Here is a 27,626-nt window from a genome sequence, read left to right as displayed (position 1 = left end):
CGTAACGAATCCAACAGTTGGCAAAAAATGGTTAAAGAGGTCTCTGAGTTGAACTGCTATCATAATAAATATCGTCATCTGAAAGGAATGCTATCACGAAATATACTTTTTCGTAACTCTCTCAAATTTGTTGTCCAACCAGGCAATGTTTTAATTTTTCTTGTTTCTCATGGACACCACCTATGAAAGAGATATTTAACATTAAAAAAAGTAAATTAGAAATCTAGTGGAAAAATATAACATAAAAAACTTCGTTTCAGTTAAAATGAAATGAAGAAGTGCTGGTTTTGATATTATTCTGATAGTCAGACACTCTAAGACGTAGTAGCCTACAACATGTGGGATTCGTTTCTCTGCAAATCAATATCTGCTGGTGAAAATTCCACGTACTAAGCATTATCACTGACAGACACTTGTAACTCTAACAAGTAATCTATCACTGATAGATTTCTTGTTAGAAGATTTCCCACATGCCTAAAAGAAAGCTCTTTAATGTTATTTAGTCCCAGTGTTTAGCTATGGAAGTGAGTGATAAAAAACAACTGCAAAACAGTAGGTCAAGATGCATGTGGCCCAAAGAGCTTTGGAGGGAAGAATGTTTAATTAACAAAAGGGGTTTGAATAAGGAATATTACAATTAGAGGGACGAGTGGAAGAAATATCCGTAGTTTAGTCAGTATAGACGAAGCCCTTTGGTCGGAACGACCTGGGTTCCATTCCGTCAGTGACGTCAGGAACCTTTATCTGGTCTGTTCGACTTAAGGTAAGTTAGCCGGTCTTCATCTCCCAGAACAGAAAAGCCGTGCCCCGTGAAAACATATGGACTGCTGGCATGAATACTTCCCAGCCATATGCATGTCCCGAGCCCGGATAAAATTGGGGGTTGCCACTTTTGCCTTAGTTGGCAAAATCCAAGCAATGGTGCACTACTCTGTAAAAATCTCACCAGGAATGCTTTGTGGGCAAAGCTTACAAAGGCACTTACGGTAGGACACGACTGAAAGGGAAAACCAAGAAACAGGAAAGGAAATTGATTAAAAGATATTGTGAATTGTTGTAAGACATGTAATGGAATGGAGATGGGTCGATCATATTATTAGACTTTCAGAATAAGGAGAAAAAAATTTAGCACTGAGTAGATACCAAGAGACAGAAAGAAAGAAAGAAAGAAAGAAAGAAAGTGAATGAAAAGGCACCAAATAAAAAGATAGAGAGAATATCCACAAAAGTTTGATATGACAGATGTAGACATTGGCTAAAGACAGTCAGAAACTGGAAAGTTAAGGGGAGGACTATATATCCAATAATGGATGGAAAGAGGCAAAAGAAGAAGAATTTGAACCATTGTTCAAATTCTTCTAGCAAGACTTTTCTTTCAAGTATGCTATTTTTTAAAATTTCTTCTTATTATTTTTAGAGATTTTTGAACTTTTCTTTATCTGTCATTATTAACACACGTAATATGTTGGCCTAACAGCCTCTTGCTTCGTCCGTAATTCCAATGATACCCCCAATCCTCTGTCACAAAAAGACTTTAAGACACAAACATTAAAAAGTCTATTGCAAATTTTAAATTAATTTGTTTTAATTTTGTAACTTCAATAATTCTTGATAACAGGGGCGAATTCTTCATGCTTCCTATGCTTTCTGCGCAAGCTCATTACGTGAGAAAGTAGTATTTATTCGTTAATAAATGCATGTTATATGCATTACATTTAGGCTTTTATTTTTGTAAACAGACGACGTCTTAAGCTTGCGCGTCAAGAATTAAGCTTGCCGTTGTGTATTGAAGGCCGATGCTTTCTCTTCTAGTCTAATCTACCTTGGCTTGCTCGGTTGTCGGAGCTTCCAGGTCACCGTGATTTCACGCGCGCGCATAGCCATTTCGGATCCCTTCACGTCGTCTTAAACACTGGTCACATGCAGTCAAAGTAGCTCTAGGCAGTGAGCTTCAGAAAGCCTTGTAAAGGCTTGCTGAAGTTCACTTGTTGGGAAAATTAAGTTACAACCAACTTTATATGACGATGTTATTGACCAGTTCATAAAGAACTACCGTAAGGCATAAATTGTATTCAAGTAGCTGAATTGAAAAATATAGAATATCATTTGTAAAATAAACGTTGTGTTTGTATGAATAAATGTATACATAACTTTCGAAATAAAGTATATAATTTTAAATGGTCAGTAATTCCGCAAATCAATATTGATATTGAATTGCGTAACATTTGAATTAACAATGAAATATTGCTCACGTTTATCTCGACTTTAATACCGGTAACACACTTCAACATCGTTATTGTACTTATTTTTTATATAATATCAAATGTATAATATAATATTTTGGTATAATACGTAATATAATCAAAAGAGCGTTTTGTATATATTTGCTTAATATTACAATTTAATTGTCGTTTTTTATTTATTTAGTATAATTTCCCTTAGTATTATTTTACTTATGACGACTCGAATGCTCTTTGGTTAGTTTGCATGTGGGAAGTTGAATCAAATGCACATACAGTATAGGGTGACCCAGAAGTAATAGTAATAATAACAATATTATATTATTTTTTACTTTTTTATTATTATTATTTCAATTATTAAATGAAATTTGTTTGCTGTTAATAATTGATAATTATTTTGATTTCAGAATCTTCAGTAGTGGAAGATCTAACGTTTAGATTAAACCAAGAAGATTGAAAGTTTTTCTGCTTCAATGTGGAGTCGCTATCTGCTCTGTTACCTCTGGACCACCTTGCACGTGAGAAACTTTTCTTGGACGGATCATATCGAGTCTATAAGTTCAAACTGTAACATGCTACTGAACTAGGCTGACCATATTTCCTTGAGACAAAAACGGGACATTGGGATGGCAAAAACGGGAGGGGCATTATGTAATAATATTCTGTATTCATGAAAAATAAGACGATAAAAATGTTTTATTACATAAACATACTGAGCTTACCATTATTCTTAAGTGACAGAACCCATACAAAAATTTAGGTACACGTAAAGGAGAACTGTATTTCACCCGCTCCTACCATGAATATTTCTCCGAAGAAGTGATCCTACGCAGCAAATTTTGATCTTTCAATAGCTTATCATAAAACTTCTCACACTCCATCACACAATTTTGACTTACACCTAAAATAGACCGCATTGTCTCAACACTTAATCTAAATTTCTCCTTTGATCAGATACTATTTATAACAGGAAATATTCTCGCAACCAGTGCTGTACTTCCTGGAAGACAAAGAATAAAGTCTAGTTTGAAAGTCTAGGCGTTTTTCGCTCATTTCAGAAAAAAATCTGTTTCCCTCTCTGAGATACAGGAATGTTTCTTTCATTCCATGTATCCAACTGCCTCACAATTATAGATTTTACGAGAATCTACTGATCCACATACGATTATAGATTATGAATAATAATTTATGCTTGACTAATATTAAAGTATATTTATAGTTTTTAATTAAAAACGGAACAAAACTGACATTTTTATTAAAACGATGGGACATTCGGAAAGTATGAAAAAAAAAACGCTACTCTCCCTTTCAAAACGGTAAGTATGGTCAGCCTATACAGAACACACCAGGGCTGTGTAACTAAACCTTAATTACAGTATACAAATGCCTGCAGTACTGCGTAGTGAATTTTGTATCAAACTGTATTAAATGCTTATATATTCGTCGGCCTGTTTGTCAGAGTGGATAGCGTAACCGCTTTCCTGCCAGAAGGCTGTGGGTTCGAAACCTGCCGTAGGCATGGATGTTTGTGATTATTGTCTGGGGAAATACCGGTGGTGGTGGTCGGCGGTAGATTGAGTTGGTGTAATTGCGGTCAGTTGGTGATTAAATCGTGGAGACGGAGCTGCAGAGCAGGTGCACTCCGTCGATGAGTTCTTCCATTCCCTAGAGGTGTGAAATAATAATAACAATATTATATAAAAACACTAAACGACCATAAAAAATGACAGTCTGTTGTTGATTGGAGGAAAAAATAAAATGCGGCTGATATTTAACTTTAAACGATACTCTCGCACCCTGGTGTCAATTTTCGATCAGCAGAATTTATTCGTAAGTTCAATTAGAGTTAACAACAAAACGTATCTGTTTTTTTTTAAAATTAGGTTTTAACTTCGTAACGCAGGAGCAAATCTGTCATAGAATACACACAATTACGTACATATATTGTGTAATACTAGTCCGGGTTTCCAACATGAATTCGAACAGTTAGCTTTATTCTCTTCCCTTTCTCCTAGCTCTCAGTAGAGAGTTCTGGCTGAAGAGATAACCGATTTCCAAACCATTACAGTTGAAAGGGTGGCGTTTACTCCAGAAGGAGACGGAGTACAGGATAATCTAGATTTAAGTGTAGAATTTAATAATTATATAAAAAAGATCTAAATATGAAGTAAAAAATTTCAGTAGTGGTGTTCGTTCATTTTAATATTGAATTGCTAACTTACCCCAACGCCATCTCGGTTTTATAATTAGCTTCCTGAGCACTTCACACCAAACAAAATCTTCCCAGATACATAAATAAATTAATTTCCTCTACGTTTGTAAAAAAATAAAGTAAACAATGCTTCTAAATTGCACATGGACACATACACACACATTCCCAGTTAACTGTTGTCTACGAATTAGTCAATGAACCACAGAAAATTCCATGTTTTTTTTTCACGTGATTTTAATGAAAATCATTTGAAAATGATTTAATTACTAATGATGGCGATTAAAGAAATGATCATTAATTAAATTGCATTCACTGCAATTCATTAACAACAACCCCTACTGAATAGATAAGTAAAGAAAATATCTGCATTAAACACATGTCGTTCCTCACCTCTGTTTAACAAATGTCAGTAAGGGCATCTGTATTAAACATCATCTTAATGCATAAGTGACACACACTCTCTTTCTCTTTCTCTCCCTTTGTGTATAATTTTTATAACGATATTGAAGTGGAATATAGGCCATTAATTCGCATGCATGACTCCTGTTTTAAATTCTGTATTGTAACAAAATCAATTTTTTTCATTTTTTCTTCTTTTTTTCTTTGCACATTTTTCTTGCACAGATGTGCAAGACAGGCAGCTGTCTTGAACGTCTGTGAAAAGAGACTAAAAGACATATCCATATTTTATTTTCTGTCTATTTGCTTTCATTTTATTTGACGTAACCACGTGATCATAATTAAATTCCAGTTGTCCCGTTTCGATAAAAAGGAACTCATAATGCATAAAAATGTCTTTTTTGAATAATTTCGAAAGCTGCTTGTAAATAAAGGAAAAGTGTAGGGATGGCTAACGTATTAACTATAGGAAGTGCTTTTGCAATATTTATCATTCTGGTTATGGCTGACACTGAGGTAAGTACTTTTGGAGATTATTACTGCAAAGCAAACTCTAATCATGCAGTTATGTTTTGATTTCGTCTCTACACGAAGGGTTTCAGACAAGGTTCGATTTATATTTCTGTAGTTGAAGTACTAGTTAGCAAGTCTTTGAATACAAAATTTGAATGATAAATAACGTATCCCAACCATATCTCTCTCTCTCTCTCTTTCTCTCTCTCTCTCTAGAAAATAAAAACCAGTTAGGGTTTGCAAAGAAGTGGTAGCGATATTGCCTATAATAATCTCACCCTGTAGCCTTCAAATCATCGACAGTATGAAAGTTAACTATCGGTGATGTCACGGATGGCTACTTACCGATTTACAAAAAGTTAATCAGATTTGCTTGAGGTTAAAGGATTCTCATGAATTTCTTTATTAATAATGCTCTCATAATTATCATTTTAAAAAAGTGTCATTAAAGTTTAACAGAACGTTTTCGGTTTATTATTTATTTGACACATTCTTATGTCAAGGAAAATCCTCAAACTATGCGGAATAGCTTATCAACAAACAAACATCGTCATCAAATTCCTAACATGTACCCTCAAGGGGTATACAGGATATTACTAGTATATGAAGAACTTACATCACTACAAACTTCCTATCAACAATTTTCCTCAACATCAATCTGTTACCTGTCAAGACTCCAATTATCAGATCTTATATTTCTCTCATCTCAGGTACTTTTCTTACGGTATCAGTCCGCCCCTCTGGGTTTTTTTCCTGCCAACCTCGCAAACCACCTGAAATTATCTCTGCTAACACATTCCTGGATACTAAAAATGAAACGTTTTTTCCTGATATCCACCTTTTTTAATAAGATATTTCCATTGCTTCCATCTGTTCACTCTCCCTAATCTTTCTCAGGACTCTCATATCTGTGGTCTCTAGTCTTTGGCGAAGTGTTTTACTTCTAACCCAGCTGTCAGATGCGTAAATTAAAATTGATTTGAGCACCGTCTTGTATACTGCTAATTTAGTATTTTCACTAATTGTTCTCTAATTCCATATAAATTTATTGATTTGACTTCCTACCATACCGGCTTTGTTGATTCTGTTGTCTATTTCCATATTTAAATTACCATCTTCACTTAAAATCATGGCTAAGTAGCTGAAATGTTTTGCTTGTATTACAGGTTGTCCATTGACAATGAAGTTGATCTTTTCAGTTTTTGCAACTATTTTCATTGTCTTGATCTCGTTAATGCTAATTTTAATATGAAATTTATTACAACAGTTATTCAATGTAGTCATGGAATCTTGCAGACTTGTACATATATATCTATACATATACAGATTGGTTAAAAATTCCACGAAAACTTTGAGGAATGGTATAGAACATCACCATGAACCATATTCACACAGGAAAGCATGAACGGAAACGCCACCCGAAAGTGATAGGTGGCGCTATTCGCCAACGCTCCAGGTGAGGAATTAGCTCCTCTTCATTCAAGCTTTTCAACGTCGTACGAAGAACATGAGTCGTTTTACGACACTGAGTTGCAGACATGCACCCCGTTTTCCGTTTTATGTATCTAACTACGATTGAAATGTTCAGTTACGCTTAGTAATGTTTTTTACACTACTTACTGCCTTGCATTATTTCTATATGTTTGTGTCCCTGTTAGTACCTTCCGTTGGCGTTGCCGGTCAAGCTTTCATATGTCAATATGGTTGGTTTTGAATTTCTTTAATTATCCTCAAAGTTTGTACATGGAATTGTGTATAAAACTCTGTTTGTGAAAAAAAAAAAAAAAAATATATATATATATATATATATATATATATAACTTTCTTGTTGTTGTTCGTCTTCTTCCTTTTTCGTATTAGGCCTTGTTATGGCTAATTTATTGAAATGTATAACACCATCTGCATAAAGTAAAGAGCTGAGATTAACATTTCCAATCTTGATATCAGGTTTTAATACCACTTTCCTTCATAATGATCCATATAGATAATGAATAACAGAGGGAATAATGTACATCCCTGTTAACACCAGATTTAACATCAAACCATCTTCCTGTACTTCCTTCAGTCATAACTGCTGACTTACAACTCAAATAAAGACTAAGTATTGCTTGATATAATGCCCCATTGAGACCATATAATTGTAGCGTTTTGAACAGTTTTCTCTTGGCACCTTGTCATGTTGTTACCTTTTTGTAGGTCTATAAAACGACCTCTGTTTTAATCCCACGATTTCTTAACTATTTGTTCTAAAGTGAATATCTCACCCAAACAGCCTCTACCTGGCCTGAATCCAGCTTGTTCTTCACCAAATTTCCCTTCAACCATCCTTCTCAACCGTTACTCACGTATACGTGCATAAAACTTACCAGGATCACTCAGTAGGGAAATACCTCTATCAATCTCACACGCAGTTTCATTTCCCTTGTTATTTATGGGTACTATGAAACCTATTCTTCACTCATCATAAATTTGTCCCTCTTTCCAGATGTTTTGATGTATGCAATGTTAACAATTGCAAGACGTTTTACGTCCATACTTGAGAATTTCTGGTCGAATATCATCTACTCCTTTTGCCCTTCTACATTCAGGCTTTTGATTGCTGTTTCTACTTCAAGCATGGATATGCATTTCTGATTGTATGCCACTTCATTGTTGTTGTTTTTTACCACTGTGCTGTCACTGCTTGTTTCTAAGTAATTACCCCATACATCAAGGAAGGACATCTTTTTCTCCAAATTTCATGTCACCTTTTCCATCTCTATTTCCTTATACCGGTAAGCTTCATCCATTTCTGAGCTTTTTCAACAGCTGCCTCCACATTATCTTGCCACCATCTTGATATTTATGTTCTATATTCTGACCAACGTCTTCTCATGACTTCGATAGTTTTATACAGTGTTTAGCTATCTTACAATTGTCTATGTATTCTCTAAGATCGCAAGGTGACTTATTTGACTGGAAGTTTTTGATATGCTTTCTTCGTTTTCTTCAATGCCTCTTTAAATGACTGTATTCACAACATCACAAGTTTTATTCAGGATTTGCCATTGACTGTCCGAGATTTGGTTCGTGTTCTCAAACTCTTTCATTTTTTCTTGAATAATGCTTTTGTATTTTATTATACAGTATATATGTGAGATCTGCTCAACTTTTATTAGCTTCAAAACTTTCTTAAAAGTTCTTCCTTTCAATACGAAATTCAATTTAATCCTGCTCAAGGCTAAATGGTGAACACTTCCAATTTCAAATACTCTGTAACTCTAGTGTCCTGCAGCAGTGAGGAAACATCACTATCAACAATTACAAAGTTAAATGAGACTTTTCTTATTCCTTGTCTCTTCTCTCAGTGTAAAGTTTTGCACAATTTTATGTTGGAACATTGGGTCAGTAATAACCAGTCCATGACCTGAGCAGAAATCCAAAAGGTATTCCCTATTATTATTATATTTGCTCTTTTCTCCAAATTTCCCAGAAACATTTCTATATGTCTGACAATCATTTCCTACACTACAATTAGCTCTCCAACAAGAGCCAACTTCTCTTTTCCATTGTGTCAGTTGCTTTCTCTAAATCTTCAAACAATTCCTCCAATTCTAGTAAGGCAGAACTAGAGGATTTCTTCGTGGACAATATAAAGTAGAGCGATATTTCCCAACATCACTTTACCTGATATTTCCTGCATTCAACAGGGTTAGCCTCGTATCTAGTGTTGAATATTATAGCTACTCCTTCTTTCCCATGATTGTAATACCTGGATATAGCATTTTTTATTTTTTACTTAAAATGATCTCACCAGTTTTTTGTTTCAGTCACCTCTATAATGTCCATCTTGTATTTATGAAATTTCTCAGCCATCCCAGCTCCATTTCGTTGCCATTCAGGCATCATATGTTGACACTACCGATTTTGAACTATTTTGATGTTGAATTGTGGTTTTTCAGGATTTGTCCCCGTTGCTGGCTTTTCGCTGGTTCCCTTGCGTAAACAACGGGGGTCCTTGTTTAAACTGGCAACTCTCCAGCCAGCATAAAATGCTGTCGTGTTGTACGATCATTATATTTGTGTTTAAGCCGATTAGAATACAATTTGGTCTGCTAAATTCCACATTGCCAGCCCATCCTCGTTCGTTCAGTGTCCAGGTAGATACCTAACAGCGTGCACCACGAGAATGTGGGGATTGGACATTTGGTCAGAAGCCTTGGTTGGTTCTCCGCATTCCTTTATAGGCTATGTGGAGGTCTCTTCTCAGTTATACAGCTATGACCGTAAGCACCCTTTTCAACAAACAATTATTTTGATATTGCAGTAAACCGGATTTAATGATAACTCAGATCAACCTTGTGTTAAATCTTATAAATTAATAATAAAAAAAAAGAAAGAAGGAGGCATTGCTCACCTCACCTAATACACACCTTTCCATATTTTCATCATCAGATCCTGAGGTTACCTTTATGCTCATCATTAAGCACATTAACTGGCTGGGAAGGTGTTAAAAGACTTCATCGAACTTATCAGGAAGGATTAATTATTGAGATTATTGATTATTTGTCTCAATAACCAACTGATTATTGAGACAAATATGATCATTTTACAAATATTTACATCCAGCTTTAGAACCTTAGTTGCCTCATTCTTAATTCTAACGAACCAAACCTAACATTTCTATCTTCATGTCACACCTTTGGGCAGCACCAGTGATGAAATAGCATCTAGTTAAAATGATTTTTCTGTCTTTTTCTTCCGAATGATATTAAATTAAAACCGTTTGGTGATGACTGAAGCCGCTTTCACATCATTGTATGCTATGGAAAACATGTTCGACGTGCATTTGCACTAATAGCTAGAAGCTTGAGGAGAAAAAAAACGAAGTTGCATTTTAGGTTATTTAATAAGAGCATTATTAATTATGTATTATTAATGATAGAAATAATCAAATAACAATCAAAAGAAATAACAATCAAAACAAAATTTCGAAATCTTTTGACCTGCACTAATCATCTTTAATCGCAATCTCTAACATGAAAATTTTTCAATAATAGTTCATTCAATATAGACGTTTGGAATCACCTGGGTTCGATTCCCGTCCATGACGTGAGTAATCTTTATTTGGGCTCTTTTGACGAACGATCGTATATGGGAGTAGTTTTTTCACCTGGAAATTCGGTTCCCCCCCCCAGAATAGGCAACCTGGCCCATGAACACACACACACACTTTCTACAGTCATAAGAATTCCTCAAACCCTCCAACCCCAGCCACTGTGAGAAACGAGTTGTGGTTTTCCCACAGTCGCACAATCATAGTGGACATTGCATTAGGTGTGATAACAGCACTATATATATATATAAAGAAAATACGGAAAATAGTGTGGGTTCAACTGTTGATTTTCTTGACTTTACTTGATGAAAAACCCGAGTTTCCGTGCCAAGAAACCTCTTGCCCATCTTAGAGATCGACTAACGGGGGAACCTATCGGAAATATGCGTAGAAAATGTTCCTCAAGTCGGCCACTACATTCGAACTTCTGAGTCTTCCTTCGTGCGGTCAATTGGCGTAGAGTACAAAGACCACACACGCACACATACAGCTCTTTTCTCACAATTTTCCGAGAATATTTTCATTAGAATTCTTCCTAGCCCTACTTAAAAAAAAAAAAAATCGGTGCTTCTCTATCACGAAATCATCAGGTTGAGAGCGATCTCATAGTGTGTTATCTAACAGTCCTTAAACCTAAGTTCTATTTATTTGTAAGTACTTTTGCGTGTTTTTGTGGCAATTTTACAGCGATTTTTCCCGCTGGAAGAAAACATTCAACTGAGCCAAATATTGACAAACTCTAAAATGTTTGCTGAAAGGTTAAGAAGTTTTTCTAGACCCTTCCAGACCTAATGTTATCAAAGTTACGGAGATGCTAATCCCCTGCAATATAACTGCCTTTATCGTGGGATTCACATTAAAAAAAAGCAAAATTCTATCTTCTAGGTCTTATGTAACCCTTCATCCTTTGGTAACAGAAAATGTTCCGAAATCGGAACATTTTCAGTTACCAAAGGATGAAAGGTTTTGTGGCAAGTCCTGGGACGGAATGGATCAAGATTAATAATAATAATAATAATTATAAAAATAAATTGTTATTGTAATGTTGTCAATGCTGTATACACTGACATTATTTATTTATTTTTGCAGTATTATTCGGCAGGGTTTTCAGAAAGAGGATTAAGTATGTATACTACCAGAGACCTAACTGGTAAGTATAAAAATGCATTTTCAGCATAAGGTTTTTTTTTTACCTCAAAAATATATACAGTGTAACATCATATTCTAAATATCTTACAAGATTTGTATGCTCAGTATTCCTTAAAAATTCCTAATATCTCCTTGCCTTCAAAAGCAGCTAATCTAGTGTACCTTCCTTACCAGTTTCATGAATATTTATTAATTGGGTTTATTTGTCACTTTGTTATGAATTATTTGTTATGAGAATAAATTTTAATTGATACAGTATTATTAATTATTACTGGGGACGAGAGAGAAATTGAAGGATGTGAAAAACAAATTGGTTTTGCTAGTTTCTTTGTGAAGCTTGAAGTTTGGCCGAAAAAGAATTATACAGAATCATTGATAAACTCAAACCTCCATACTTCTTAAGAACCCTCACTTTTTTAGTAAAAACCAGCGACTTCCTTCTCCTGTTCAGGCATCTATAAAACCCTGCATGAAAACCTTTCAACTATGACGTAAAGAATGCCACAGTCCGAAGGGAAGAACATCATCATCAAATTTCTGATATGTATATTCCTGCACACCACTTGAGAATGTACAGGATACGATAGTACAACATGAAAAACTTCCATCTTTACTAACTTCTTATATACATTATTTCCAAATCAATCTGTTATCTAACAAGACTCCAACATTATCAAATGTTGTATTTCCTCCTCTCCACCACCTTTTACTGTATCAATCCACCTCAATCTTGATCTTCCTCTGGGTCTTTTTCCTCATAACCACGCAAAGAACACTTGTTTTGCTAATCTCTCCTCTCCCATTCTGTTTAAGTGACCATACCACCTGAGATTAGCAGCGCTGCTAACGCATTCCTGTGTGATAACAATGTCACGTTCTTTCTTCATGTCCCTGGTTTTTAATATGATATTTCCACTGATGACATCTGTTCACGCCTCTAATCTGTCTTAAGCCTATCATACCTGTGCTCTCTAATCTTTGGTCATATGTTTTATTTCTAACCCAACTCTCAGATCCATTAGTTAAACTTGGTTTGAATACTGTCTTGTATACAGCTAATTTAGTATTTTGACTAATTTCTCTCTTATTCCATATAAGTTTATTCAGGTGATTTCCTACCATGCCAGCTTTATTGATTCTGTTTGTCTAATACCACATTTGATTTATCATTTTCACTAAAAATCGTACCTAAGTAGCTGATATGTTTTACTTGTGTTATAGGTTCTACATTCAAAATGCAGTTGATATTTTCAATGCTTATGCCTATTTTCGTTGTCTTTGCGATGTTGTGGCTGACCTTCATACCATATATATCACAACAGTTATTCATTTTAGTCAGGGAATCTTGCAGACTTGTGCTTGATTTATTTAGAAGTATAACATGGTCTGCATGCATAAATTAAAGAATTGAGATTATCATCACCAATTTTGATATGAGGTTTCTTTCATAATATGAGCCATACAGCCACATCCACAATGAAGTATATTTGCATAAATCTTAACAGGAACACTCAGTAGGGAAATACCTCGGTAATTCTCACATTCAGTTTTATTTCCCTTTTTATGTATGGTGCTATGAGAGCCCCAGGCCATCTGAACTATGCAGTGCAGCCACTGTAAGACTTCTATACCTCCATACTTGAGAATTTCGCGTTAAATATCAACTACTTCTGCTGCCTCTCCATGTTTCTGGCTCCTGGTTGTTGCTTTCTCTACTTCAAGTATTTATACGTATTCTTGATTGCTTGCCTACTGAGTGTTTTTTACTGATGTGCTGTCATCACTGCATGTTTCATTTAGCAATTTGTCGAATAATTATTCCATATATCAAGAATATTCTTTCGCGATTTTTCATATCACTTTTATCATCTTTAATTCCTTTTATTTCACTCTTCCCTCAATTTCTGAGCTTTTTCAAAAACGTCCAAAATATTTTGCCACCATCTTGATATTCATTTTCTATGTTCTTAGCAAAATCTTCACATGACTTTTGTTTAACTAATTTTACACAGTGATTGGCCATCTTACATTTGCCTTCGTATTCTCAAGGAAACAGTATCTGACGTATTTGCCAGGAGTAGTAGGGTGGTCACGAGTGACCAGATCAAGATCAAGATAAGATAAGGAAACGAGACGTGATTGGTTGATGACGTCATTGTGTGCATGGCTTCATGGGTCTGGAATGCTTGGAATTTCCCTGTGGACATATGTGTCACTGGCTTCAGCTCTTGTGTTTTGGTTCGCATATGGGATTATGGGTGATGGTAGAGATAAGGATACGTGTTGTGATTGGTGGTGCACTAGTGACCAGATCAAGATCAAGATAAGATAAGGAATCGTGACGTGAATGTTTGTTGTTATGAGATGTAGATAAGTGACGTCATTTGTTATTTGTAAATAAATGTCGTCATTTGTTATTTGTAAATAAGTGACGTTGTTGTTTTGAATGGAAAAGGGAGATATATTAGAGATAAGGATTCGTGTTGTGATTGGTGGTGCACTAGTGACAAGATGAAGATCAAGATAAGATAAGGAATCGTGACGTGAATGTTTGTTGTTATGAGATGTAGATAAGTGACGTCATTTGTTAGTTGTAAATAAGTGACGTTATTGTTTTGAATGGAAAGGGAGATATATTAGTGTATAAGTAATGGTGTTGTCATTGGTGGACACTTCTGACAAGATCAAGATCAAGATAAGATAAGGAATCGTGACGTGAAAGTTTGTTGTTATTGATTTTGGAATTTCGGTGGGGCCCCAATCTGTCGGGGACATCACATGGTGTGTTTAGTGATATTTAGAGATAAGAATCGTGACGTTATGAGTTTGGAAATTCACAGATTCGAGATTTTCTGAATAATTTAATTATATGCTATGTCACTCAAACATACAGTGTTTTTGTTTTTTTTCTTCTATAGATGGTAGTACTAATTTCCAATACATTATGGGGTATTTCTTTCCTGTTAAAGGGTGGGAATTCTAAGAGTAAGTCGTGATGGGGGCAGTCTTTCGAGCTTTTCTTAATAATTAATTATATACTTAAAATACCTGTCCTTAAACACACATAAACACACATACACATTAGACATAAAAAATCGCTAATGTATCCATGTTGATACTCTAATATATACCCTATAATTATTCTTATGGAAAAAAAAAACTATTCAGTATTAGAATTACGCTTACCAAACAACATGCGAGCAGTTATGTTTAAGTTAAAAAAGTACTTACAGCTTTCCAGATGACTCTTCTAAATACGAATATTCCAAAATAGTTCAATTTTATATCCACAACACAACACAAACACAAAATCCACAAAGAATGAAATTTCTGTAAATACTATAACCTGAACTAGTTACTTCGTCCTTTAGATTACAGACAGTAGATGCTGGGGTTTCATCATTTGCAATATTCCCCAGCGAGCGGTTTTCTTCAAAGGGATGACATGAGTCACATCCGTAAATTGGGGTATTGTTCAAAAGGTAGCATTTCCTCAAGTTTGGATATTTCTCAAATAATTACATATGACTAAGGACTTAGTATCAAGATGTTTGAATAACACATATCCTAAAATTATTCATTCTTCGTTACCGTCGGAATTCATTGGTGTTGTAAATATTTAATTTAGATTACTATCCGATTGGTTCGTTCTCTGTTTAATTCCTTCCCACAATTGCTCATGCTATGTTTCCTAAGCTTGGTGGGAAAGTCTATGCGCCTTTTTGTTTAGGGTAAGTGTAATTTCCTGTTTCGAATTCCGAGTGTTGTTAAGGTATGGAATTCTGACAAGTGAAATTATTTATTTTTTTTTTTCAAATTGAATGGCTATTTTCTGTATTTTACTTTTAAAATTCAGTTTAATTACATATTCTAACAGAATAACTGAGCAAAATTAACGAATAAATAAAATGTGAATTTATTTTCCAAAACTGTAGATTTCTCACTAAGTCTTATCTTAAAGATATCTCTCTTATCCGGTCGCCAACTTGTTGTACCTAGGTGAAAAATAGTGTGTGTGTGTGTGTGTGTGTAGTAACGTGTTGGTTTAAAATATCTAATGGTTCTGTAAAATAACCAAATTCTAGCAGTATTCTAATTTCAGGTGAAATCTTCTGCACTAAAATTCTGGTTATTAATTTAATACTCGATTTTTTTTTTTTTTTTTTTTTGCTTCCAAGAGTTGACAGTTTCTTGATATATTTGAGGGCTTGCATGAACAAATAAGACTTTTAACTCACTGAGTCTAAAAAATAAAATAAATAAAATAAAATAACAAAAATCTAGTTAGTTTGTGGCATTAAATTTTAGAAGGAGATAAAAAAAAAAAAATGTTGTGGTCTTACTTAAATTTGTATTTTGACTGTTGTCCTCTCAGCCCGAGTCTTTTTTTTTTTTCACAGTAGGGATATTTATATATTTTAACACAATTATTATATTAGATATTCTTTCCAACACAAATAAATAATTATGTATTCTTATTTCAAATGAATATTAGCTCAGAAAGAAAGAAAGAAAGAAAATTGTAAAGAAAAAAAAATGTTTACCTTCAAATAACTATTTTGGAATCACAGCAAACTAGAAATTCATCACCTTTTCAAAGTTTTTAAATTCCTACCCATATTGTTTTCATCATTTGGTATCATTTAAATGAAGAACGGTTCTGGCTATAAAGTTTGTTAATGTTATTGATTTTTCTCTTCCAATGGCTGTAATTTTTTTTTTTTTTTGATACATTCATGCTGATTCCTTGTTATCTGCACGCTACGATACCTTTTTATTTTCTACAACAAACGTTTTTAGAGTTTAAGTAACGTGATTAGCTAAAATATTAGCTGTTTGTCTCTGTAAAATAATCAAATTCCAACAGTCGTATTGTTAGAATTTGGTACGACTGTTTTTCTAGTCTGGTGAAGGTATCTACTTCAGATGTAGTAACAAATTGTCACTTATCACTTCATTTTTACGTTATTCACAAAACTACAAATCCGTTATTTGGTATGGTCTCTGTTTTTAATTCCCCCATTACTAGAATGTACGGGTGGTAAAGTTTTGAAATAAGTTTCGACTCGCAAGAAAAATAAAATGTTTACATTCAAATAACTATTTATGATCACAGCAAGCAAGAAATTCGTCAGCTTTTCAAAGTTTGGAAATTCATACCCATTTTGTTTTCATCATTTGGTATCATTTAAATGAAGAACGGGTATGGGTATTAAGTTTGTTAATGATTTTGATTTTATTCTTCCAAAGGCGATTATTATTTGATATATACATGTTGATTCATTTGTTATCTGCATGCTACGATATCATTTTTATTTTCTACAATAAACATTTTTAGAGTTTAAGTAACGTGATAGACTAAAATATCAGTTGTCTCTCTGTAAATAACCAAATTCTAACAGTCGTATTGTTAGAATTTGGTACGATTGTTTTTCTAGTCTGGTGAAGGTATCTACAGATGTAGTAACAAAATTGTCTCTTTTCAGTTCATTGTACTTTATTCACCAAACTACAAATATGTGTTGTCAAGTTTTGAAAAAAAAAAAGAAAAAAAAGTTTCGACTGGCAGTGATATGTTTTTAAACTTTTATCATGTACAAATATCTTAAAAGAAAAGAAAAATGTACCTTCTTTTCTTTTTTACATCAAGCTTTTTTAAGAGTTTGGTAACGTGATGAGTTAAATATCTGCACTCTGTAAAATAACCAAATTTTTATCTTACTTTGTGTTGGGAAAGGTAAAATTTGTATTTGTGTTATCTGGAGAGTATAAACCTTTTTTCTATACTAAACTTTAAGAGTTTAAGTTACGTTTTGGGTAAAATTATCTGCTTTCTCTCTGTAAAATCACCAAATTCTAACAGGTAGGATTTTCGAGTATGCGAACGAAATGTTTACAGATAACTCAAAAAAAAAAAGTCAATAGGTAGCATTAGACAAATTTCAAAATACTTAATTACAGGATATAAGGTTTCCCATGGTCCTTGCATTAATTTCACATTAGTGATTTTTTTACAATAATTAAACAGAATTGCATTAAGGTATAAAGTTATGGGTTTAATTATCAAATTCTAAACTGAATAACTGAGTAAAAATTTCACTGTGGAAAACACAACAGCAACACACATCTTTGTTCATTTAAGTTTTACAAATGCTTATTTTATTTTGCTGAAATATTACTTACAAAGAAAAAAAAAATCGAAACTTGTAATTACCTAAAAATATTTCACAATATTTAGTTTACACTATTTTCCTGAAGAAAGAAAGAAAATTTCAAAGACTTTTGTGGTTAACTCATTATTTTACTTTACTGGACCTAAACACCACAACACAACAAAATACGATAGCTGCACTGGATGAACGAATTGCAGTAACTGAAAAGACATTCGACTCGATTGTTTTTCTTTATAGTACTGTTTACCTGACCCTTTACCCTGACCGTTCCTTCCAAATGAAACTCTCGCGCAGGTGACTCACAGACATGTTTTCGCATGCTGGTGGATTGATGTTGATGTGCGTTTATCTTACTTTGTGACATTATGCTACAAACTTTATCTCTGTGGCTCGAATTCATCCAAAGGAAGATGAGCGAGCTACCCATTTGTAGATATCTTTTAGTGATGTCACCTCAAACTGATAACCAATGAGATGAACGTTCTCGCCATTGCAGATGTCCGAAATTGTTTGGATGGAAAAAAAAAATAGCATTATGTGTTGGGTGTGAAAGGGTAGTCAAGAGGTTGACAGTGGTCTTCCCAGCAAGGCTCCCCCACCCTCCCTATCCTCCAGAAGATGCCTGCTCATCTAAGGGAGATGAGCTATTTTGCCGTTGTCTGATTTCTTTTAGTCATGTCACTTCCAACTGATGCTAAATGCTCCCCCATCCCATACTCTAACCCATCATTCCTCTCTCCTCCAGCAGATGTCTGCTCAGGCTAGCGGAGATTAGCGAGCTTATCATTCGCGGATATCTTTTAGTGATGTTACCTCCAACTGATACTGATAACTTTGGAGGAAAAAAATAGCATCAGGTTGTGGAAGTGAAAAGGTAGTCAAGAGGGTGACTGAGGTGTTCCCTGCAATATTCCCCTAACCCCCTCTCCCCCAGAAAATGTCTGCTCAGACTAGTGGAGATGAGTGAGCTCATCGTTTGCGGATATCTTTTAGTGATGTCACCTCCAATTGATACTGATAACTTTTTTGGGAAAAAAAAATTTAAAAAACTGGTTTTTTATGATAACTTTTTAGGAAAAAAACGCGTTTTTTATGAAAACGTTTTTGGAAAAAAAATAAAAACACGCGTTTTTTTTATTTTTTTCTGGAGGAGAGGGGGTTAGGGGAATATTGCAGGGAAGACTTCAGTCACCCTCTTGACTACCTTTTCACTTCCACAACCTGATGCTATTTTTTTTCCTGCAAAGTTATCAGTATCAGTTGGAGGTAACATCACTAAAAGATATCCGCGAATGATAAGCTCGCTAATCTCCGCTAGCCTGAGCAGACTTCTGCTGGAGGAGAGAGGGATGATGGGTTAGAGTATGGGATGGGGGAGCATTTAGCATCAGTTGGAAGTGACATGACTAAAAGAAATCCGACAACGGCAAAATAGCTCATCTCCCTTAGATGAGCAGACATCTTCTGGAGGATAGGGAGGGTGGGGGAGCCCTGCAGGGAAGACCACTGTCAACCTCTTGACTACCCTTTCACACCCAACACATAATGCTATTTTTTTTTCCATCCAAACAATTTCGGACATCTGCAATGGCGAGAACGTTCATCTCATTGGTTATCAGTTTGAGGTGACATCACTAAAAGATATCTACAAATGGGTAGCTCGCTCATCTTCCTTTGGATGAATTCGAGCCACAGAGATAAAGTTTGTACCATAATGTCACAAAGTAAGATAAACGCACATCAACATCAATACACCAGCATGCGAAAACATATCTGTGAGTCACCTGCGCGAAAGTTTCATTTGGAAGTAAAGGTCAGGGTAAAGGGTCAGGTAAACAGTAATATAAAGAAAAACAATCGAGTCGAGTGTCTTTTCAGTTACTGCAATTCGTTCATCCAGTGCAGCTATCGTATTATGTTGTGTTGTGTTGTGGTGTTTAGGTCCAGTAAAGTAAAATAATGAATGAACCACAAAAGTCTTTGAAATTTTCTTTCTTTCTTCAAGAAAATAGTGTAAACTAAATATTGTGAAATATTTTTAGATAATTAAAAGTTTCGATTTTTGTTTTCGTTGTAAGTAATATTTCAGCAAAATAAAATAAGCATTTGTAAAACTTAAATGAACAAAGATGTGTGTTGCTGTTGTGTTTTCCACAGTGAAAATTTTACTCAGTTATTCAGTTTAGAATTTGATAATTAAACCCATAACTTTATACCTTAATGCAATTCTGTTTAATTATTGTAAAAAAATCACTAATGTGAAATTAATGCAAGGACCGTGGGAATCCTGATATCCTGTAATTAAGTATTTTGAAATTTGTCTAATGCTACCTATTGATATTTTTTTTTGAGTTATCTGTAAACATTTCGTTCGCATAATCGAAAATCCTACCTGTTAGAATTTGGTGATTTTACAGAGAGAAAGGAGATAATTTTACCCAAAACATAACTTAAACTCTTAAAGTTTAGTATAGAAAAAAGGTTTATACTCTCCAGATAACACAAATACAAATTTTACCTTTCCCAACACAAAGTAAGATAAAAATTTGGTTATTTTACAGAGTGCAGATATTTAACTCATCACGTTACCAAACTCTTAAAAAAGCTTGATGTAAAAAAGAAAAGAAGGTACATTTTTCTTTTCTTTTAAGATATTTGTACATGATAAAAGTTTAAAAACATATCACTGCCAGTCGAAACTTTTTTTTCTTTTTTTTTTTCAAAACTTGACAACACATATTTGTAGTTTGGTGAATAAAGTACAATGAACTGAAAAGAGACAATTTTGTTACTACATCTGTAGATACCTTCACCAGACTAGAAAAACAATCGTACCAAATTCTAACAATACGACTGTTAGAATTTGGTTATTTACAGAGAGACAACTGATATTTTAGTCTATCACGTTACTTAAACTCTAAAAATGTTTATTGTAGAAAATAAAAATGATATCGTAGCATGCAGATAACAAATGAATCAACATGTATATATCAAATAATAATCGACTTTGGTAGAGAAAAATCAAAATCATTAACAAACTTAATACCCATACCCGTTCTTCATTTAAATGATACCAAATGATGAAAACAAAATGGGTATGAATTTCCAAACTTTGAAAAGCTGACGAATTTCTTGCTTGCTGTGATCATAAATAGTTATTTGAATGTAAACATTTTATTTTTCTTGCGAGTCGAAACTTATTTCAAAACTTTACCACCCGTACATTCTAGTAATGAGGGAATTAAAAACAGAGACCATACCAAATAACGGATTTGTAGTTTTGTGAATAACGTAAAAACGAAGTGATAAGTGACAATTTGTTACTACATCTGAAGTAGATACCTTCACCAGACTAGAAAAACAGTCGTACCAAATTCTAACAATACGACTGTTAGAATTTGATTATTTTACAGAGACAAACAGCTAATATTTTAGCTAATCACGTTACTTAAACTCTAAAAACGTTTGTTGTAGAAAATAAAAAGGTATCGTAGCGTGCAGATAACAAGGAATCAGCATGAATGTATCAAAAAAAAAAAATTACAGCCATTGGAAGAGAAAAATCAATAACATTAACAAACTTTATAGCCAGAACCGTCTTCATTTAAATGATACCAAATGATGAAAACAATATGGGTAGGAATTTAAAAACTTTGAAAAGGTGATGAATTTCTTGTTTGCTGTGATTCCAAAATAGTTATTTGAAGGTAAACATTTTTTTTTCTTTACAATTTTCTTTCTTTCTTTCTTTCTGAGCTAATATTCATTTGAAATAAGAATACATAATTATTTATTTGTGTTGGAAAGAATATCTAATATGATAATTGTGTTAAAATATATAAATATCCCTACTGTGAAAAAAAAAAAAAGAGTCGGGCTGAGAGGACAACAGTCAAAATACAAATTTAAGTAAGACTACAACATTTTTTTTTTTCTCCTTGTAAAATTTAATGCCACAAACTAACTAGATTTTTGATATTTTATTTTATTTATTTTATTTTTTTGACTCAGTGAGTTAAAAGTCTTATTTGTTCATGCAAGCCCTCAAATATATCAAGAAACTGTCAACTCTTGGAAGCAAAAAAAAAAAAAAAAAAAATCGAGTATTAAATTAATAACCAGAATTTTAGTGCAGAAGATTTCACCTGAAATTACAATACTGCTAGAATTTGGTTATTTTACAGAACCATTAGATAATTTAAACCAACACGTTACTACACACACACACACTATTTTTCACCTAGGTACAACAAGTTGGCGACCGGATAAGAGAGATATCTTTAAGATAAGACTTAGTGAGAAATCTACAGTTTTGGAAAATAAATTCACATTTTATTTATTCGTTAATTTTGCTCAGTTATTCTGTTAGAATATGTAATTAAACTGAATTTTAAAAGTAAAATACAGAAAATAGCCATTCAATTTGAAAAAAAAAAAATAAATAATTTCACTTGTCAGAATTCCATACCTTAACAACACTCGGAATTCGAAACAGGAAATTACACTTACCCTAAACAAAAAGGCGCATAGACTTTCCCACCAAGCTTAGGAAACATAGCATGAGCAATTGCGGGAAGAAATTAAACAGAGAACGAACCAATCGGATAGTAATCTAAATTAAATATTTACAACACCAATGAATTCCGACGGTAACGAAGAATGAATAATTTTATGATATGTGTTATTAAAACATCTTGATACTAAGTCCTTATTCATATGTAATTATTTGAGAAATATCCAAACTTGAGGAAATGCTACCTTTTGAACAATACCCCAATTTACGGATGTGACTCATGTCATCCCTTTGAAGAAAACCGCTCGCTAGGGAATATTGCAAATGATGAAACCCCAGCATCTACTGTCTGTAATCTAAAGGACGAAGTAACTAGTTCAGGTTATAGTATTTACAGAAATTTCATTCTTTGTGGATTTTGTGTTTGTGTTGTGTTGTGGATATAAAATTGAACTATTTTGGAATATTCGTATTTAGAATAGTCATCTGGAAAGCTGTAAGTCCTTTTTTAACTTAAACATAACTGCTCGCATGTTGTTTGGTAAGCGTAATTCTAATACTGAATAGTTTTTTTTTCCATAAGAATAATCATAGGGTATATATTAGAGTATCAACATGGATACATTAGCGATTTTTTATGTCTAATGTGTATGTGTGTTTGTGTGTGTTTAAGGACGGGTATTTTAAGTATATAATTAATTATTCAGAAAAGCTCGAAAGACTGCCGCCATCACGACTTACTCTAAGAATTCCCACCCTTTAACAGGAAAAAAATACCCCATAATGTATTGGAAATTAGTACTACCATCTATAGAAGAAAAAAAAACAAAAACACTGTATGTTTGAGTGACATAGCATATAATTAAATTATTCAGAAAATCTCGAAACTGTGAATTTCCAAACACATACCGTCATGATTCTTATCTCTAAATATCACCAAACACACCATGTGATGTCCCCGACAGACTAGGGCCCCAGCGAAATTCCAAAATCAATAACAACAAACTTTCACGTCACGATTCCTTATCTTATCTTGATCTTGATCTTGTCAGAAGTGTCCACCAATGACAACACCATTACTTATACACTAATATATCTCCCTTTCCATTCAAAACAATAACGTCACTTATTTACAACTAACAAATGACGTCACTTATCTACATCTCATAACAACAAACATTCACGTCACGATTCCTTATCTTATCTTGATCTTGATCTGGTTACTAGTGCACCACCAATCACAACACGAATCCTTATCTCTACCATCACCCATAATCCCATATGCGAACCAAAACACAAGAGCTGAAGCCAGTGACACATATGCCCACAGGGAAATTCCAAACATTCCAGACCCATGAAGCCATGCACACAATAACGTCATCAACCAATCACGTCACGATTCCTTATCTTATCTTGATCTTGATCTGGTCACTCGTGACCACCCTACTACTGCCAGGAACGTTGGAAATGCCTTCTTCTTTTTCTTTACGGTCTCTTTAACCTCATGTTTCCACCATGGTGATCTGATTTTTCTATCCTTGCAGACCACATCAATACATGCCTCTCTGGCTGAATCAATCAATATATTTTCTTCATGATTAGCCACTCACTCGCCGAGGTTTCGTTCCTGTTCTCAAACTTATCCATTTTTTTCTTAAATAATATTTCTGTATTTTAGTCTATAGTTGACATCTGAGAGCCGCTCAACTTTTATTCGCTTTAGAATTTTCTTACATGTTGTTCTTTTCATTATAAAAATCACTTTTGTTTCGTGCACATGACTAAATGGTGATCATTTCCAATTTCAAATCCTCTGTATACACTCTGGTATCCAGCACCAGGGAGAAAACATCACTTTCCACAATAACATAGTCGATGTGAATTTTTATTCCTTGCCTCTTCTCTCCGTATAAATTTGTGCACATTTTTATATTGGAATATTGAGTTATTAATAACCAGTCCATGACCTGAAAAGAACTCGAAAAGTTATTTGAATTATCATTAGCTTTGCTCAATTCTCCTTCTCATTTCTAAATAAATAAACTTTAACTAGCTTTACAGTGTTATATAGCACAATTTTAAATTCTGATGGCATTCCTTTGGGTGCTAACGATTCCCTATATATGAAACAATGTACTTAATTCATATCCGGAGCTACTTCCTTGACCATAGAAATAACCCCACTATGCCTGTCTGTAAGGCCGCGAGCTCCATCCGAACAGAAGCCAATACATTTTCCTCAATGGAACCCTTTGTGTATTATGTAATTATTGAGAGTGTGAAATATTTCTTCTGCAGTTGTTTGGAATGGTAAAGTTCTACAAAATAAAATATCATCATGTATGTTGTTATCATGCGCATATCTCACGTAGAATATTAACTGTGCATCACTTGTAACAGCAGTAGTCTTGTCTATTTGTAACGCATAATAAGGAGTCTTGTTAGCTCTTTCCATTAACTGCGATTGTACATCACCTGCAATATCATTAATTCTGCGACCTACACTGTCATTTGAAAGAGGAATCAAATTAATATCTTTTAGTAACTTGTTGCCAAACATCGATTTTACCACATATTTTACAGCTGAAAGTAACAAATTTTCCCCGATAGAATGAGGTTCCCCTGTTTTCGCTATGAACAATCTTAAGAGATAGAATGCTTCCACTGCCTTGCTCTTAATGGAACCCATGGCCGAAACTATATCTTTCCCATGATTTAGTGTCGCTAAGCGTCGCTAGAAAAATTCAAATGACTTATTTTTCACATCACAATGTTTAGTTTCTAAATATGGTCGATGTTTCGCAGATTTCATGCACTCGTTCGACAACACTTCATAACACAAAACACGCTGAGATTTTTGTTCACTTTCATCTCCACACCAAGTATACCCAAATTCCAAATATGAACTGTTATATTTCCTACTGTATTTTTTCTTTGAATTGCTTGTTTCTTTTTCTTTAATAGTATCAGATTAACTCGCAATTACAACACGTGTATCGCAATTAGGGTCAGCATGAGCTGTTTCATTTCGCCTTCTTTTCAAAGTCCTAGTTCTAAGCCACTTTTCCATTACTAAAAAACGTTGCCGAAAAATATATAAATAAATAAATAATACTGGGATTAACTCAGGACACACTTTGTCCAAGTATCACTTAGCACTTCTCGAGATATCGTTGAAGGAGGGAAACCCTCAATAGTAAAAATCAATAAACAACAAGCAATTGATTGAAACGTGGATAACATGTTCACTTGAACTCTGACAAAACAACAAAGGAAGGAGGAAGAAATAAAAATATATTATTGTTGTCTTCACCCCTCTTTGACTATGGTAATTCTGCGGCTACAAATTTAGCTGCAGAATGACGAATAATGAAAGAGGGGCGAAGTGAACAACAATACAGTTTTATTCCTTCCACCTTTGAACATTCTGACGATATTTGTGAATTTTAAGTCTAAATTTTATTTCAATAATTTTCACTTGTTACTTTTATTTTTACTTTTTTTACCTATTCAATTTTACTTTTTTTCGATAATTAAAAAATATATATTCATTTACTTAATTTAAGTCTGCCTCATCGTGGCAGACCACAGGTTGAGAAACACTGACCTAGCATCTATAACAACTGTCGTTTTGAACCATTAATGTGCCGTGTTCATACGACAGAACATAGCGTCACTCACTGTGGTAGAACGAAAGACTGACACTGTCCACCCAGTGGCATGTAACATTTTCTGCTGAGGTCGAATTGAAAGAATAAAAAGCAAGAGATATCATTTTTGTAACTCTCCTTCTACGACTGTGTTTAGGTAGAATTGACATAAATTATTTACAAAATTTATGTTTTTAGGGCTATACAATTACATAGAATTTCTGCAGTTATGAAAGTGTACCATGTACCCCTACATTCTTCTTCTTATTATTATTATTAATATTATTATTATTATTATTATTATCCAACACCAATCTATATCACGGAACACTGGGCTCCATACTTCAAAAATCTTCTATACCAAGCAAGAAAGACAAAAACAGAGAAAAACTACAAGTTCCTGTGGACAAAGAATTCCCAGATATTTTTAAGAAAGAATGAAAACACTCGAGTATACATAATTACAAGTGAATCCGACTTACACAGCCTACGAATATAAAACACTAACTCTTTACATCCTTAAAAATACGATTAGATCTCATTTAAAAGCTATATAATGGAGATGTCAAACATAGGCAACACATCCAATCAGACAACATAAACCTCAAGGTCATTGACTCTTTGAAGAAATGGTCAGACAACATTTCCACCAACAGCATCTTCACAATCATACACACAAACATTAGAAGTATAAAAAAAAAACACTGGCTTACATTGAAAACACAGCTCAATTATACCATGATAAACATAGATGCGCTAATACTGACCGAAGTTGCAATAAACGACACAGAAATTTACCCATGCAACATAAATAATTATCAAACCTACAACTTATGTAGACCAAACAAAAGAGGAGGTGGCATTGTGGCATTTATCAAAGAAAAATACAATGTGACAGAAAAACAAACTCACTTCGAACATGCGGAAACACTAATTTTGGAACTCACAAATAGCCACAATAGTATCAAATATACAATAAATACAATATACAGACCCCCAGATAATAATCCACTCAGTTTTCTTCACGAGTTAGAAACATGGCTAAGCGGCATCGAACTGCGTACACACAGGTCATCCTAATAGGAGACATTAACATAAATACTCTTGACCACGCTTCTTCAACCACTAACACATATCTTGATATACTAAATCAGTACAACATAAACCCTACCATTAGCTCCCCAACAAGAGAAGAAATACTCAATAACTCACTTACACAATACTGCATTGATCATATCAACATACAAGCTCCCAGCCATACATAGAAATCATCAGTAATTAACGTAAAAATTGCCAATCACTACTTTGTCTCAACTTCGTTTTATTACGTTTCCTATCCCCCCTCCCACCACCACAAAATTCGACAAAACTCGATCATACTAAAGAGCATTGTCGATAACCAAGTAAAAAATACAGACTGATATTCCCTACTTCAAATAAACGATCCTGTAACATTATGCGAGAATTTTCAACTAAATTTCACAGAAATATACAAACAAGCAACAAAATCTACACAAACGTGGCGACAAACAGACAACAATCCATGGATAAATGACGACATACTAAATACTATTACTTAAAAAGAAAATCTATGGAAAAAACTTAAAACGTCACCCAGTAACACACATTTACAAACCTTATACAAAAACACAAGAAATCAACTAACAACAAAAAGTCGTACG

Source organism: Typopeltis vanoorti, chromosome 15 (assembly GCF_054136105.1).
Source record: "Typopeltis vanoorti isolate ZY-2024b chromosome 15, IOZ_Tvanoo_1.0, whole genome shotgun sequence".
Taxonomy (NCBI): Eukaryota; Metazoa; Arthropoda; class Arachnida; order Uropygi; family Thelyphonidae; genus Typopeltis; species Typopeltis vanoorti.
Note: the sequence above shows the minus strand (reverse complement) of the source record.